This window comes from Ornithorhynchus anatinus, chromosome 1, assembly GCF_004115215.2.
Source record: "Ornithorhynchus anatinus isolate Pmale09 chromosome 1, mOrnAna1.pri.v4, whole genome shotgun sequence".
NCBI lineage: Eukaryota > Metazoa > Chordata > Mammalia > Monotremata > Ornithorhynchidae > Ornithorhynchus > Ornithorhynchus anatinus.
Window position 1 is genome coordinate 99,191,153 of NC_041728.1, and position 18,111 is coordinate 99,209,263.

Sequence of the window (18,111 nt, forward strand, 5' to 3'; positions counted from 1 at the left end):
AGATGTGACCTTAATAATGTTTTGAAGGTGGAGAGTGAGGTGGTCTGGTGTACATGGAGGGGGAGGGAGTTCCAGACCATGAGAAGTACGTGAGAAAGGGGTCGGCAGCCAGGTAGATGAGATGGGGGCACAGTGACTAAGCTGGAGCGAAGTGTGTGGGCTGGGCAGGAGTGGATCAGTGAGGTGAAACTGATACTCCTCACTCTTGGCTTCTAAGTTGTCATTCATTCATTCAATAGTATTTATTGAGCGCTTACTATGTGCAGAGCACTGTACTAAGCGCTTGGGATGAACAAGTCGGCAACAGATAGAGACAGTCCCTGCCGTTTGACGGGCTTACGGTCTAATCGGGGGAGACGGACAGACGAGAACAATGGCACTAAACAGCGTCAAGGGGAAGAACATCTCGTAAAAACCGATGGCAACTAAATAGAATCGAGGCGATGTACAATTCATTAACAAAATAAATAGGGTAACGAAAATATATGCAGTCGAGCGGACGGGTACGGTGCTGTGGGGATGGGAAGGGAGAGGTGGAGGAGCAGAGGGAAAAGGGGAAAATGAGGCTTTAGCTGCGGAGAGGTAAAGGGGGGATGGCAGAGGGAGTAGAGGGGGAAGAGGAGCTCAGTCTGGGAAGGCCTCTTGGAGGAGGTGATTTTTAAGTAAGGTTTTGAAGAGGGAAAGAGAATCAGTTTGGCGGAGGTGAGGAGGGAGGGCGTTCCGGGACCGCGGGAGGACGTGACCCGGGGGTCGACGGCGGGATAGGTGAGACCGAGGGACGGCGAGGAGGTGGGCGGCGGAGGAGCGGAGCGTGCGGGGTGGGCGGTAGAAAGAGAGAAGGGAGGAGAGGTAGGAAGGAGCAAGGTGATGGAGAGCCTCGAAGCCTAGAGTGAGGAGTTTTTGTTTGGAGCGGAGGTCAATAGGCAACCACTGGAGTTGTTTAAGAAGGGGAGTGACATGCCCAGATCGTTTCTGCGGGAAGATGAGCCGGGCAGCGGAGTGAAGAATAGACCGGAGCGGGGCGAGAGAGGAGGAAGGGAGGTCAGAGAGAAGGCTGACACAGTAGTCTAGCCGGGATATAACGAGAGCCCGTAATAGTAAGGTAGCCGTCTGGGTGGAGAGGAAAGGGCGGATCTTGGCGATATTGTAGAGGTGAGACCGGCAGGTTTTGGTAACGGATAGGATGCGTGGGGTGAACGAGAGGGACGAGTCAAGGATGACACCGAGATTGCGGGCCTGCGGGACGGGAAGGATGGTCGTGCCATCCACGGTGATGGAGAAGTCTGGGAGCGGACCGGGCTTGGGAGGGAAGATGAGGAGCTCAGTCTTGCTCATGTTGAGTTTTAGGTGGCGGGCCGACATCCAGGTGGAGACGTCCCGGAGGCGGGAGGAGATGCGAGCCCGAAGGGAGGGGGAGAGGACAGGGGCGGAGATGTAGATCTGCGTGTCATCTGCGTAGAGATGGTAGTCAAAGCCGTGAGAGCGGATGAGTTCACCGAGGGAGTGAGTGTAAATGGAGAACAGAAGAGGGCCAAGAACTGACCCTTGAGGAACTCCGACAGTTAAAGGATGGGAGGGGGAGGAGGCTCCAGCGTAGGAGACCGAGAATGATCGGCCAGAGAGGTAAGAGGAGAACCGGGAGAGGACAGAGTCCGTGAAGCCAAGGTGAGATAAGGTATGGAGGAGGAGGGGACGGTCGACGGTGTCAAAGGCAGCAGAGAGGTCAAGGAGGATCAGAATGGAGTAGGAGCCATTGGATTTGGCAAGAAGGAGGTCACGGGTGACCTTAGAGAGAGCAGTCTCGGTAGAGTGGAGGGGACGGAAGCCAGATCGGAGGGGGTCTAGGAGAGAATGAGAGTTAAGGAATTCTAGGCATCGATTGTAGACGACTCGTTCTAAGATTTTGGAAAGGAAGGGTAGTAGGGAGATAGGACGATAACTGGAGGGGGAAGTGGGGTCAAGAGCGGGTTTTTTTAGGATGGGGGAGACGTGGGCGTGTTTGAAGGCAGAGGGGAAGGAGCCCTTGGAGATTGAGTGGTTAAAAATAGAAGTTAAGGAAGGGAGGAGGGCAGGGGCGATGGTTTTAAGAAGGTGAGAGGGAATGGGGTCCGAGGCGCAGGTGGAGGGGGTGGCACTTGCGAGGAGGGAGGATATCTCTGAGGATACTGCAGGGAAGGATGGGAAAGTAGGGGAGGGGCTCGTTGGGGGGGGAGGGGAGAGGCGGAGGGGTGACTTTGGGGAGCTCAGACCTGATCGTGTTGATTTTCGTGAGGAAATAGGTGGCCAGATCATTAGGGGTGAGAGATGGGGGAGGGGGAGGAACAGGGGGCCTAAGGAGAGAGTTAAAGGTCCGGAACAATCGGCGGGGGTGACGGGCATGGGTGTCGATGAGGGAGGAGAAGAAGCTTTGCCTGGCGGAGGAGAGGGCAGAGTTAAGGCAGGAAAGGATAAATTTGAACTGTGTGAGGTCGGCTCGGTGCTTGGACTTTCGCCAGCAGCGCTCAGCAGCTCGAGCATAGGAGCATAGGAGGCGGACGGAGGAGGTGATCCGGGGCTGTGGGTTAGTGGAGCGAGAGCGGCGGAGGGAAAGGGGGGCGAGAGAGTCGAGGTGAGTAGAGAGGGTGGAGTTGAGAGCAGAGACCTGATCGTCGAGAGTGGGAAGAGAGGACAGGGCGGCAAGGTGAGGCGAGATGCTATTGGAAAGACGGATGGGATCGAGAGAGCGGAGGTCTCTGTGGGGCAGTAGCGAAGATTTGCAGGGGGAGGGAGTGTGAGAGATGAGGCAGGTGAGAAGGTTATGGTCAGAGAGAGGGATTTCAGAGTCGGTGAGTGAGGAGATAGTGCAGCGGTAGGAGATGACGAGATCGAGGGTGTGACCGAGTCGGTGAGTGGGCGCGGTATGGTGGAGGAGGAGGTCGGCAGAGTCGAGGAGGGATAGCAGGCGGGCGGCAGAGGAGTCGTCGGGTACATCCGTATGGATGTTGAAGTCTCCAAGGATCAGAGTGGGCAGAGAGAAGGAGAGGAGGAAGGTGAGAAAGGGGTCAAGGTGGTTGAAGAAGTCGGAGGTGGGACCGGGAGGGCGGTAGATGACGGCGACAAGTAACTGGAGTGGGTGGTAGAGGCGAACGATATGGGCTTCGAAGGAGGGGAAGGAGAGGGAGGGGGGAGGAGGGATAGTGCGGAAGCGGCATCGGGGCGAGAGGAGGAAGCCGACGCCTCCTCCCTTACCGGTGAGTCTGGGGGAGTGGGAGAAGGAGAGGCCTCCGCCGGAGAGAGCGGCGGCCGAGACCGTGTCTTCGGGAGAGAGCCACGTTTCCGAAAGGGCGAGGAGGAGGAGAGAGCGGGAGAGGAAAAGGTCATGGATGAAAGGTAGCTTGCCTGTAATAGAGCGGGGGTTCCAGAGGCCACACTTGAAAGAAGCTGTGGGTGCAAGGGGAGGAGGGGGGGAAGGGCGGGGGGAGGGGAGGGTTTGGATGGGAAGGAGGTGGCGGGGCCCTGGACGAGGAGAGGGGGATGAGGGGTGGCGGTGGGACAAGAGGACTGGGATGGGGCATGGGTGGGGAAGAGAGAAGGGGGGAGGGGGTGAAGAGGGGGTTTGGTGGGGGGAAGAGTAGGGGGAGGGGGAAGAGGGGTAGCGCTGGTAAAGTGGGGTTCTAGGGCGGGAGAGAGGAGGGGGGGAGGAGACAGAGGAGAGAGCGGGAAAGAGCTGAGCGAGAGAGGGGAAGGGGAAGGGGAAGGGGAGGATAGGAAGGGGCGGGAGGGGGGAGGGGGGAGGAGGGACATGGCGAGGCCGGAGAGGTGGGTGGCAGCACTGACAACAATAAACAGTAATAAACGAAATCGGTAATATAGCAACATGATACAATATGATACAATACAGTGGTGCTAATATAGCAACATGATACAGTATGATACAATACAGTCGTGTTAATAAAAGGGGTGATGACCAGGGTCGGGGGTAGACTCGATTAAGGGGCGACCTGATCAAATTCAAAATCTGACAATAAACAATAAAAAGCGAGATCGCAAATATAGCAACATGCTACAGTAAGGCACACTACAATAGTGTTAATAAGCAGGCGATGACCAGGGTCGGGGGACGAGCCGACCCTACCCGATCAGACTCAAAGTCAAGCGGCCAGCGGCCGAGAGAGTCCCAGAGCTCATGACCAAATAACCCTGTGGCGGCGGGGGGGCCCTGAGGTTGTCCGGGGTGGGTGGCGGCCGTAGGCGGCGGCTAAGGTAAGGTAACATGGTGAGAACAAGGACGTCGTCGCCCGGGGCGGGGGCGGGAGAGATGAATCACCTCAAGAGGGAAGAGGGAGTGAGGCCTTCCCAAAATGGCCACCTCAGGCAGAGTGGGGGCTTCCTAAAATGGCCGCCTCGGGCGGAGTGGGGGAGCGGTTGGGGAGCACAATGTCCCCGGGCCCGAGCAGTGTCCATCCCCTTGCCCCCTCCTACCTCACCTCCCTTCTCTCCTTCTACAGCCTAGCCTGCACATTCCGCTCCTCTGCCGCCGCTAACCTCCTCACTGGGCCTCGTTCTTGCCTGTCCCACCGTCCATTCATTCATTCATTCAATAGTATTTATTGAGCACTCACTATGTGCAGAGCACTGGACTAAGCTCTTGGGATGAACAAGTCGGCAACAGATAGAGACGGTCCCTGCCGTTTGACGGGCTTACGGTCTAATCGGGGGAGATGGGCGGACGAGAACGATGGCAGTAAATAGAGTCGAGGGGAAGAACGTCTCGTAAAAACCGATGGCGACTAGATAGAATCGAGGCGATGTACATTTCATTAACAAAATAAATAGGGTGATGAAAATATATACAGTCGAGCGGACGAGTACAGTGCCGAGGGGATGGGAAGGGAGAGGGGGAGGAGTGGAGGGAAAGGGGGGGAATAGAGGGTTTAGCTGCGGAGAGGTGAAGGGGGGGTAGAGGGAGCAGAGGGAAAAGGGGAGCTCAGTCCGGGAAGGCCTCTCGGAGGAGGTGAGTTTTAAGTAGGGTTTCGAAGAGGGGAAGAGAATCAGTTTGGCGGAGGTGAGGAGGGAGGGCGTTCCGGGACCGCGGGAGGACGCGGCCCGGGGGTCGACGGCGGGACGGGCGAGACCGAGGGACGGCGAGGAGGTGGGTGGCGGAGGAGCGGAGCGTGCGGGGTGGGCGGTAGAAAGAGAGAAGGGAGGAGAGGTAGAAAGGGGCGAGGGGACAGACAGCCTCGAAGCCTAGAGTGAGGAGTTTTTGTTTGGAGTGGAGGTTGATAGGCAACCACCGGAGTTGTTTAAGAAGGGGAGTGCCATGCCCAGATGGTTCGTCCACCCCTGGCCCACATCCTACCTCTGACCTGGAATGTCCTCCCTCCTCACATCCACCAAACTAACTCTCTTCCCGTCTTTAAAGCCCTACTGGGAGCTCACCTCCTCCAAGGGGTCTTCCCAGACTGAGCCCTCCCTTTCCCTTTGCTCCTCCTCCCCTCCCCATCACCCCGACTCCCTCCCTCTGCTCTAACCCCTGCCCTGCCCCACAGCACTTGTGTATATTTGTACACATTTATTACTCTATTTTATTAATGATGTGTATATATCTATAATTCTATTTATCTATTTTGATGGTATTGATGCCAATCTTCTTGTTTTGTTTTGTTGTCTGTCTCCCTCCTTCTAGACTGTGAGCCCGTTGTTGGGGAGGGATTATCTCTATCTGTTGCCGAATTATACTTTTCAAGCTCCTCCCCCTCCCCCGTCCCCTCCCCTCAGCACTGTACTCGTCCGCTCAACTGTATACATCTTCATCACCCTATTTATTTTGTTTAATGAGATGTACATCACCCTGATTCTATTTATTTGCCATTGTTTTAATGAGATGTTCTTCCCCTTGACTCTATTTATTGCCATTGTTCTTGTCTGTCTGTCTCCCCCGATCAGACTGTAAGCCCATCAAAGGGCAAGGACTGTCTCTATCCGTTGCCGATTTGTCCATTCCAAGCGCTTAGTACAGTGCTCTGCACATCGTAAGCGCTCAATAAATACTATTGAATGAATGAATGAACTTAGTCCAGTGCTCTGCACACAGTAAGCGCTCAATAAATACGATTGAATGAATGAATGAATCCAGATGGATAATATTATTTTGTATTTAATATTATTTTGTTTTCAATTTCAGAGAAAATTCACCTCCACGGGGTGTCAATGGCCAGGCAGAGGCCCAGAAAAATGGAATTCAGACCCGAAAACCCTCTCCCTAAAGTGAGTGTGAGATACTGCCGGAGAGCCAGATCATTTAATGCTTGCCATTTCCATTCATTCATTCATTCATTCATTCATTCATTCATTCATTCATTCATTCATTCATTCATTCAATCGTATTTATTGAGCACTTACTGTGTGCAGAGCACTCTACTAAGCGCATGGAACGGACAGTTCGGCAAGTGAGTTCTCAGTAGGGCTTTGAAGAGGGGAAGATAATGAGTTTGGCGGACGCGAGGAGGGAGGGCGTTCCAGGGCAGCGGTAGGACGTAGGCCAGGGGTCGACCGGGGGACAGGCGAGAACGAGGGACAGTGAGGGGGTGAGCGGCACAGAAGCGGAGTGTGCGGGCTGGGCTGGAGAAGGAGAGAGGGAGGTGAGGTAGGAGGGGGCAAGGGGATGGACAGCTTGGAAGCCGAGAGTGAGGAGTTTCCACCACGGTCAACCTGCATAGGAACCCCCTCCCCGGAAAGGCTCCTCAAGGACTCGTGGGGCAGGAATCCCATTCTCCTTCCGTTCTCCCTTGCCCGAAGGCTCCTTCTCCAGAGGCCTCCAAAAATAACAGAGACGGCGAACTGGGTGGGGGGGGAGAGTCCGTCGGCCGGAGCGGAGGCAGTGGCTCCGGGGACGGATGGGGGCAGATCCGCCGGGAGAGGGTGAGACCGGGGAGCCACCTCGCGCACGCCAACTATTAGCCCGTGACTGTGGCTGCAGGGGATGCCCAGGAACTACAGAGCGTCTGGCAGGAAGGGGGGCTGCCCTGAGGAGAGGGGAGGCAATGGTCAAACAAGCCTCAGGCCTAGCCTAGTGGTCAGAGCACGGGCCCGGGAGTCAGAAGGTCATGGATTCTAAACCCGGCTCCGTCACTTGTCCGCCATCAAGTCGCTTGACTTCTCTGGGCCTCCGTTCCCTCACTTTTAAAATGGGGATTACGACCGGGAGCCCCATGTGGGACAGGGACGGAATCCAACCAGGCTATTTGTATCCACCCGGCGCTCAGAACAGTGTCTGGCACATAGTAAGTGCTTAACAGACACTATAATTATTATCATTACGACCCCGCCCGTAAGAAACGTGCAACTCGCCCTTCAAATGGCTGGATTCCAAAGTCTCCATGAGAAGCGGGGATATTTTTGGAAACGGATGCCGATTCGTGGCTGTGAGGGCACGTGTCTGGAGAATTTTCACCTTTTTGGGCATTTCAGAAAGGGTTGGACAGTGGTCTTCATTGCAGACTCTCCCACGGGGAGAGGAAGCAGGGCAGAAACAGCTGAACAAAGCGATTCTGACCTCAACTGGTTAGACGCAATTCCAGCTCAAGTTACCTGGTTCTTCGTTGATTTTGGTTTCTGATTTCCTCTTTCCCACACTTGCACACCAACCCATAACCCATTTTTTTCAACTTGGGAATTTTCCCTGATTTGAAGTCGCAGTGCTATTCTATCTCAGATTTTCTGCTGCCCTCTCAAGCACTTCCCACACCGCTCTGGAAATCAGCGTGGCCTAGTGGAAAGAGCACAAGCGTGGGAGTCGGAGGTCGTGGGTTCTGATCCCGGCTCTGCTACTTGTCTTCTGTGTGACCCTCGGCAAATCACTTGACTTCTCTGGGCCTCAGTTTCCTCATCTGTAAAATGGGGAGACTGCGAGCCTCGCTTGAGACATGGATGATGTCCAACCTGAGTAAGTGTCCCAGCACTTAGTTCACCGCCTGGTACGTAGTAAGCACTTAAAGAACTCCATTTAAAAAAAAACATACTCTTTGAAAATGGGGGTTTTTTTAAAAGGACGATTCCTTTCTCGTGCACTGAGCAAGTCTCACTCGAAGCAAGTCTTCTTGAAAAGTGCCGCCCCCAATCCAGCCACCCTATTGCCGATTTCGGTGTCTCAAGGTAGTGCTATGGGAAGGAAACTCTGGGCTCCCGCAATCCTAACCACCAACCTCCAATCGAGTGAACTCCACAGTTAGGATGGAGTTAGGAACTCCATCCCTCCTCCTTCCCCCCACACCAAATGTAGGGATCTCTCAAGGTTAAGTTCTCGGTCCCCTTCTATTCTCCATCTACGTCCACTTGGAGAACTCATTCGCTCTCATGGCTTCAACTATCACCTCTATGCAGATGATACCCAAATCTACATGTCCAGTCTCACATCTCCTGCCTCAAGACATCGCTACTTGGACGTCCCCCCATCACCTAAAACTTAACATGTCAAAAACAGAGCTCCTAATATTATCACCCAAACCCTGTCCTCCCCCCGATTTTCATTCATTCGAAAGTATTTGTTGAGCGCTTACTATGTGCAGAGCACTGTACTAAGCGCTTGGAATGTACAAATCGGTAACAGATAGAGACGGTCCCCGCCCTCTGACGGGCTTACGGTCTAATCGGGGGAGACGGACAGACGAGAACAATGGCAATAAATAGAATCGAGGGGAAGAACATCTCATTATAACAATAGCAAATATGTGATTTTCCCATCACAGTAGACATCACCACCATCCTTCTTGTCTCATGAGCCTATAACCTTGGCGTTATCCTTGCCTCCTCTCTGTCACTCAACCCACATACTCAATCCATCACTAAACCTTGTTGGTCCCACCTTCACAACTGCTAAAATCCACCCTTGCCTCCATCCAAATTGTCACCACCTTAGTGCGATCACTCTTCCCATCCCGCCTGGATTACTGCATTGGCCTCCTTGCTGACTTCCCAGCCTCCTGTCTCACTCACTTCACTCTGCTGCCCAGCTCATTTTTCTACAAAAACGTTCAGGACATGTCACCTCACTCCTCCAGTAGTTGCCCATCCATCACTGCATCAAACAAAAACTCCTCACTATTGGCTTTAAAGCACTCAACCACCTTGCCCCCTCCTACCTCACCTCGCGTCTCTCCTTCTACAGCCCGGCCCACACACTTTGCTCCTCCGTTGCTAACCTTCTCACTGTGCGTCCATCTCGCCTGTGTCGCCGCCGACCTCTGGTCCACAGTCTGCCTCTGGCCTGCAACGCCCTCCCTCCTCAAATCTGACAGACAAGTCTCCCCCTTCAAAGCCTTATTGAAGGCACCATCTCCTCCAAGAGGCCTTCCCAGACTAAGCCCCACTTTCTCTCATCTCCCACTCTCTTTTACATCACCCTGACTTGCTCCCTTTACTTTTCCCCGCACTCAGCCCCTCGGCACTTAAGTACATATCTGTAACTTTATTTATTTGTAATCATGTCTGTCTACCCGACTCTGTAAGCTCGTTGTGGGCAGGGAATGTGACTGTTTATTGTTATATTGTACTTTCCCAAGTGCTTAGTACGGTGCTCTGCACACAGTAAGCGCTCAATAAATACAACTGAATGAATGAATGACATCCAGCCATGGGGCACGCCTTAGTAATCCCCATCCCCCGTCCACCCTCACCTGCTACAATGTTAACTTTCACTTCAACCCACCCTACGACGACGAAGATTTCATTCGTAAGAGCATTTTTAAAGAGAGTTAGCTTTTTACAGCTAGCCTGAACATTTCCAAAATGACAAATTTTCAAAGGAACAAACCCAAATTTGAGTCTCCTACCTAACTTTGAGTTTCCTAAAGTTGGCTAAAATAAATTCTCATTTTAACAGCAAGTTCCCCCTTCTTTTTTAAATCGCTAGGGATCGGGTCATCTTGTCGCTTTCAAGAAACGGGCAGATTCCGGCCACTTTTTTCAGCCTGGAATCTGGCTGACCCTCAGATGGACACCGTGCTCTCTGAGTGACCTTGACTTATCTTCCGGAACAGCTGAAGTGTTTAAGAATATATTTTTGGTATCCTTGGTGGCCTTTCCACGGTTCTAATTTTATTTCCTTGACTAAAAAAATTGAAGGAAGAGAATGTCGCTTTGAACAAGGACCTGGGTTCTGATCCCAGCTCTGCTACTTGTCTGCTGTATGACCTTGGGCAAGTCACTTAACTTCTCTGTGCCTCAGTTATGTCATCTGTAAAATGGAGAATAAAACCGTGAGCCCCACGTGGGGCATGGATAGTGTCCAACCTGATTAGCTTGCATTTACCTCAGCGCTTAGTACAGTGCCTGATGGATGGCAAACGCTTGATAAATACCATTAAAAAATAAAAAAAATGAAAAACATACAGTAAAAAAAACACACAAAACAGCATATTTGAGAATCTAGAACTCACCAAGATGAACGATAAGCATTCTGACGGAGGGGACCGTGGAACTGGAAGCCCTAAACCCAAAGCCAGGCAAGTACTCCACTCGAGGAAGGCCGTCACGTTAAGTGACCAAACAGCCCGCTCACAGAATCCTCTGCTCCCATGCAGCTCAATGGAGAAGTCCACTGGGGAGGAAGCGTGGCCTAGTGGAAAGAGTACGGGATTGAGATTCGGATGACCCAGATCCTAATCCCTGCTATGTCAATGACCTGCTGTGTGACATTGGGCCAGTCTTTTCACCTCTCTGAGCCTCGGTTTCCTCATCCATAAAATGGGGGCAAGATACCTACTCTTGCCACCTTTTAGAATAAGAGCGCTTTTGGAGACAGGGACTGGGTCCACACTGATTGCCCGAATCCATTCAGACACTCAACATGATGCCTGGGCCCGTAGGACGTGCGTCAGAAATACCCTAATTAGTTGGAGATGACTATTCATGGGCAATAATGTAAAGAGAAGCGGCGTGGCTCAGTGGAAAGAGCATGGGCTTGGGAGTCAGAGGTCATGGGTTCGAATCCCGGCTCGGCCACTTGTCAGCTGTGTGACTTTGGGCAAGTCACTTCACTTCTCGATCCCTCAGTTCCCTCACCTGTAAAATGGGGATTAAGACCGTGAGCCCCATGTGGGACAACCTCATTCCCCTGTGTCTACCCCAGCGCTTAGAACAGTGCTCGGCACATAGTAAGCGCTTAACAAATACCCACGTTACTATTATTATTATTAAAGCTTAAATAATTATTATTGTCACGGTGCTAGCTGAACGGATACTATGCGCCAGGCCCCGTACTAAGTGCTGGGGCAGATATAAGATAATCAGGTGAGACACAGTCCATGTCCCCCTCCAGTCCTTCTCCAGAAGGCCTTCCCAGGCTGAGCCCCCCCTTTCCCTCTGCTCTTCCCCCTTCCCCTCCCCTCAGCACTGTACTCATTTGTATATGTTATTTATTACCCTATTTATTTTGTTAACGAGGTGTCTCTCTCCATGCTTCTATTTATCGTGATCATGTTGTCTTGTTTTTGTTTCGTTCGGTTTCGCTTTGCCCTCTGTCTCCCCCGTTTAGACTGTGATCCCGTCATTGGGCAGGGATGGTCTCTATCTGTACATTCCAAGCGCTTAGTACAGTGCTCTGCACCTAGTAAGGGCTCAATTAATACTACTGAATGAATGAATGAAGTCCCAGAAAGGGCTCACAGTCTTAGGAGGAGGAGAGGAGATCAAAAGTAAAAGCTAATTATGCACAGGGCCTGGAAGCGGTGGGAAATCATGGAAGAATTCTCGGTTCTCATGGATGTGATTTGGGATCCCCTGTGTTGCACTAAACATCCTGTGAGGCTGCCAGAAAACTCCCCCAAAACTCACACTCGCCGAGCCCCAGAGCTCAGCCGGCCCCCTCCCTGGGCCAGCAGCTTAAGCTTTTTGCAAAAGCCTCGCACAACTTCGCTTACGCTTGGGAAATCCGACCTTGGCGGAGGTCAGTCGATTGCCCGGCGGGGGAGAAGGCTAGCACGGTGAGCCGGCCCACCGTCCACCACCCACTGCCCGCCCAGCTGGGCTCGGGAACGCAGGGGGCTTCAATCCTGGCCGCACCTTACAGTTTGAGCAGCTTGTAAGCTCCCGCTTTAAGAGCAAAATAAATCCTCGCCTGCATCTGACATCAGCCTCGTCAGTTCTGCCAAGAGAAGCAGATACAGCCGTCCTCCTTACGTCAGATATAAACAGCCCCAGAAATAACTCGGTGGGGCCCCAGAAGATTTACAGACACAAGACAAGAGGGCAATGCAATCCTCTTTACAGTTTTATTATTATTATTAGTGATAATAATAATAATAGTAAGGGTTTTAGTATCACCAGAACTGACTGAGCACCTACTATGTACAGGGCCCTGACTGGACCGCACACAGAGCACTGTACTGGATACCTACTTCATAGAGAGTAATAATAATAACAATGTCGGTATTTGTTAAGCGCTTACTATGTGCAGAGCACTGTTCAAAGCGCTGGGGTCGACACAGGGTGATCAGGTTGTCCCACGTGAGGCTCACAGTCTTAATCCCCATTTTCCAGATGAGGTCACTGAGGCACAGAGAAGTTAAGTGACTTGCCCCCAGGTCACACAGCTGACAAGCGGCGGAGCCGGGATCCGAACCCATGACCCCTGACTCCCAAACCTGTGCTCTTTCCACTGAGCCATGCTATACTGGGCACCTTCCACATATAGAGCACTGTACTGGGTGGATGGCTACTGTGTTCAGAGCACTGTACAGGGCCTCTCTTTTGCAACGAGCACTGTACTGGGTGCCTATCACATCCAGAACACTGTACTGGGTGTCTACTGTGTGCAGAACACTGTACCGGCCACTTCCTATACGCAGAGCACTGCTTAAATAGGCTGTGTCCACAGCCTCACACCTCACGGCCCTTATTCGGGTTTTAGGTCCCCGCTCGATAAGTACTACCGATCGACTGAATGGTACCAAGCTGGCAGACTTGAAAGACGGGTAGTTGGTGATGTTTTCGACAGTGACGGGAACGTTGGGCGGAGGAGAACATCTGGGAAGGAGGGCGAGAAGTTCGGTTTTAGACGGGCTGAGTTGGAGAAACCGGCGGGACATCCACAGAGGCGTATTCTAGGGGCAGGAGGAAATGCGAGATTGCTGAAAAGGAGAAAGGACAGGGCTAGAGGGGTAGATTTGGGAATCGGCCACGTAGAGATGGGAGTTCTAATTAGACTGTGAGCCCCATGCGGGACGGGGACCGATCTGATTATGTTGTTCCGACCCCAGTGCTTATTACGGTGCTTGACACACAGCAAGTGCTTCCCCAAATACCATTTTTATAATTATTATTATTCGTCGAGGCCATGGGAGTGGATAAGCTTCCCAAGCGAGGGCTTGTAAATGGAGAAAAGAAGGGGACCTAGAACGGAGCGTGGAGGGACCCCCCCCCCAGGGTTAGGGATTGAAAGGCAGAGGGAGAGCCAGAGAAAGAAACCGAGACGGTCAGCTGGCGAGGAAAGAGGAAAACCGGGAGAGGACCATGTCCGGAAAACTAAGACCGGGTGATGTTTCCCGGAGAAGGCAGCCGCCCACGGTGTTGTAGGCTGCGAAGAGGTCGAAGGGAATCAGGATGGAGTGGAGTCTGGAAGATTTGGGGGGAAACGAAGACTGCTTGTGACCTTAACAGAACAGGCTTTTGGGAGCGGAGGGGGTGAAAACCAGACTGTGGAAGACCAAGAAGGAAATTGGAAGGCAGGAAGTAGAGGCAGTGGGTACACACCACGTACTATCCAGGAATGGGAGGACGGAGATGGGACGATAACCACCTCCGATTCCTCCCTCTTTTTTTTAGTCCTCATTTTCAGCTTGTCACCCAAATCCTGCCCGATTGCCACCACACCTTTCCATAACCCATCTCTTCCCCTTCATTCAAATGGCCGCCACGCCGGTCCACGCGCATGTCATATCCCAAGCGCTCAGTACGGTGCCCCGCACACAGTAAAAACACAATAAATACCATCGATTGATTGACATCCCAGCTTGACTACTGCAGGAGCCTCCTTGCTGGTCTCCCTGCTTCCGGCCTCTCTCTCCTATCCAGTCTTATTTCACTCTCGTGTCCCGATGGTTTTTCTACAACCCGGTTCCTCACACACCTTTCGACTCCTCAAAACCCTCTGTGTCTCCAGGAAAATTCCTACGAATCCGCAAGATATTCTCGATACTCCTTTCAGGTTAACTTACTCAAAGCTTCATTCTTGGCTCTCTCGCTGCTAACCTCTTGCTCACATCCTTGTTCCAGTTTGGAACGGTCTCCCTTGTTGTTGTTGATGGTACTTGTGAGGCACTTACTATGTGCCGGGCACTGTTCTAAGCACTGGGGTGGACACAAGGTAATCAGGTTGGACACAGTCCCTGTCCCACATGGAGCTCACAGAGAAGCAGCGTGGCTCAGTGGAAAGAGGCCGGGCTTGGGAGTCAGAGGTCATGGGTTCGAATTCCGGCTCCGCCACTTGTCAGCTGTGTGACTGTGGGCAAGTCACTTCACTTCTCGGTGCCTCAGTTATCTCATCTGCAAAATGGGAATTAACTGTGAGCCTCACGTGGGACAACCTGATTACCCTGTATCTACCCCAGTGCTTAGAACAGTGCTCTGCACATAGTGAGCACTTAACAAATACCAACATTATTATTTGACAGATGAGGTAACCGAGGCAGAGAGAAGTGGAGTGACTCGCCGAAGACCACACAGAGGACAAGCGGCAGAGCCGAGATTAGAATCCAGGTCCTTCCGACTCCCGGGCCCGTGCTCTATCCATGAGACCACACTGCTTCTCCGTATCTGACAGACCCTGCTTCACCCCATTTTCAAAACCTTTCTGAAATTACAACTCAATCGATGGTATTTATTGAGTACATACTGTAATAATAATTACGTTATTTGTCAAGCACTTACTATGTAACAGGCACTGTGCTAAACACCGGGGTGGATACGAGCAAATCGGGTTGGACACAGTCCCTGTCCCAAATGGGGCTCACAATCTTAGTCTCCATTTTCTAGATGAGGTAACTGAGGCCCAGAGAAGGGAAGTGAGTTGCCCAACGTCACACAGCAGACAAGTGGAAGGAGGGATTAGAACCCATGACCATCTGACTCCCAGGCCCGTGCTCTCTCCAGTACATCTATGCTCAGAGTACTGTACTAAGTGCTTGGGAGAGTACCATACAACAGAAATTAGTGGACATGGTCCCTATCCATCTCCCAGAGGGGGCTTTTCCTGGTTAATTTAAAATGTCCCCGCCCTATATCCCTCAGCTGCCAATTTATCACTTGAATGTCACCTGATCACAACCTCTGGCCCACGTCCTCCCGCGGTCCCGGAACGCCCTCCCTCCCCACCTCCGCCAAACTGACTCTCTTCCCCTCTTCGAAGCCCTACTGAGAGCTCGCCTCCTCCGAGAGGCCTTCCCGGACTGAGCCCCCCTTTTCCTCTGCTCCTCCTCCCCTCCCCCCTTCACCTCCCCTCAGCTAAGCCCCCTTTCCCCCCCTTTCCCTCTGCTCCTCCCCCTCTCCCTTCCCCTCCCCTCAGCACTGTGCTCATTGGTATAGACTTTTATTACCCTATTTATTTTGTTAATGAGGTGTACGTCCCCTCGATTCTATTTATTGTGTTTTGTGTATTGTGTATTGTGTAAGTTGTTTTGTTTTTGTCCGTCTGTCTCCCCCGATTAGACCGTGAGCCCGTCAATGGGCAGGGATGGTCTCTATCTGTTGCCGAATTGTCCATTCCAAGCGCTTAGTACAGTGCTCTGCACATAGTAAATGCTCAATAAATACTCTTGAATGAATGAATATTGAAGAATGTAATGCCAACCCCGCCCCCCGCCTTCCCCCGCAATCTCATACGTATACCTTACCTACCGCATTTCTTAAGTCATAACTCGTGTTCATCCCCCACCTTTCCTTCTCCCTCTGATCCGAGATTTATTTTTCCAGTCTGACTCCCCTGCTAGAATGTAAGGTCCTTGAGGTCAAGAATCGTGTCTACTAATTTTACTTTACTCTCCCACTTAGTACAGCGCTCTGCAGACAGTAGAAGCGAAATAAATCCCGGGAAGCAGCATGGGGAGAGGATAGAGGCAGGGCCTGGGAGTAAGAAGGTCATGAGTTCTAATCCCGGTTCCGCCACTTGACTCACAAGTCACTTCACTTTTCCATGTTACCTCAATGTAAAATGGGGATGGAGACTGTGAGCCCCATGTGGGACAGGGACTGTGTCCAACCCGATTTGCTTGTATCCACCCCAGCGCACGGAGTAAGCGCTTAACAAATACCAACGTTATTATTATTATTAAATATTATCATTATCATTAATAATAATCAATACCACTGATGAATGCAAACATAGCGCTCAGATAGCCGAGGGGATGGCACAAATGAGAAGGTGGTGGGGGATGAGAGGGTGGGGTTAGTCAGGGAATGCGTTTCCTTCCCAACATCTGTAATTTATTTTAATGTCTCTCTGCCCTGCTACATTGTAAACTAGAGGAGAGCTAGGGGCGAGACGGGGGAATGGGTGAGCAGTGGGCCAGATGGTAAAGTGGAAAAAATAGACTGTTTAATCAATCGTAAGTACTTAATAATAATAATAATAATAATAATGATGGTATTTGTAAAGTGCTTACTATGTGTCAAGCACTGTTCTAAGCACGGGGGTCGATACACGGTAATTAGGTTGTCCCACCTAGGGCTCACAGTTTTCATCCCCATTTTACAGATGAGGGAACTGAGGCACCGAGAAGTTAAGTGATTTGCCCAAAGTCACACAGCTGACAAGTGGCGGAGCCGGGATTAGAATCCATAACCTCTGACTCCCAAGCCTGGGCTCTTTCCACTGAACCACGCTGCTTCTCTGATTAGACCGTAAGCCCGTCATTGGTCAGGGATTGTCTCTATCTGTTGCTGAATTGTCCATTCCAAGTGCTTAGTACAGTGCTCTGCACACAGCAAGTGCTCGATAAATACTATACTCTACACAGAGCATTCATTTATTCGTTCATTCAATTCAATCATATTTATTGAGTGCCTCCTGTGTGCAGAGCACCGTACTGAGCGCTTGGGAAAGTACGATACAGCAACAAAGAGTGACAATCCCCGCCCACGACGAGCTCACGGTCTAGAGGGAAAAGCAAATCGGGTTGGAGACGGTCCCTGACCCACGGGGGCCTCACAGTCTCAATCCCCATTTTACAAACGAGATAACCAAGGCACAGAAAGGGGACTGACTTCCCCAAGGTCACAGAGCAGACAAGGGGAGGTGTCGGCATTAGAACCCGTGACCTTCTGGTTCCAGGACAGAGCACTGTATTCAACGCTTGGGAGTGTACAGCAGATCTCCGCTCTCGAGGAGAATCAGAAAGGGATATTAAAATAAATTACAAGCAGGAGGAAGCAACCCAGTTTAACAGCACGTACACTGAGAGAACAGCACGACCTAGTGGAAAGAGCAAGGGCCTGGGAGTCAGAGGACCTGAGTTCTAATCCTGGGTCTGCCATTTGCTTGCTGTGTTAACTATTCTACGCCTCAATTTCCTCATCTGTAAAGTGGGAATTCGACGTTCGTTTTCCCTCCCAGTTAGACCGCGAGCCCCATGTGGGACAGGGTGTGTCCAACCTGATTACCCTCCATCTATCCCAGTGCTTGGAACAGTGCTTGGCATATAGTGAAGTGCTCAACAAATACGATGATGATGATGATGATTAGAATAATCATAAGAATCATAGGAATAACAATAAGATGATAATAAGATAATAGAGAAGCAGCCCGGCTCAGCGGAAGGAGCATGGGCTTGGGAGTCAGAGGTCATGGATTCTAATCCCAGCTCCGCCACCTGTCAGCTGTGTGACTGTGGGCAAGTCACTTCGCTTCTCTGGGCCTCAGTTACCTCATTTGTAAAATGGGGATTAAGACTGTGAGCCTCAAGTGGGACAACCTGACTACCCTGTATCTACCCCAGCGCTTAGAACAGTGGTCGGCACATAGTAGGTGCTTAACAAATACCAACATTATTATTAGTAGTAGTAGTAATAATAATAATAAATAAGTGCAATCAGGGGCAGGAAGGGGAAGGGCACCCAAGAGCTCAAGTGAGAAGAGAGTGG

General features: G+C 51.6%; 1 protein-coding gene across 5 annotated transcripts in view; it reads right to left on the bottom strand.

The window, feature by feature from the left end:
- The window catches only part of RIN2 (Ras and Rab interactor 2), a 248,243-nt gene that overhangs the window by 210,960 nt on the left and 19,172 nt on the right, over window positions 1–18,111 (bottom strand). The window contains exon 1 of one of the 5 annotated variants that reach the window (XM_029066548.2): window positions 10,416–10,579. The exons of the other annotated variants lie outside the window; for them this stretch is intronic. The gene's annotated coding sequence lies outside the window, so the exon portion shown is untranslated. Of the gene's footprint in view, window positions 1–10,415; window positions 10,580–18,111 lie in introns of those variants that run through there. 5 annotated transcript variants of the gene reach the window in all.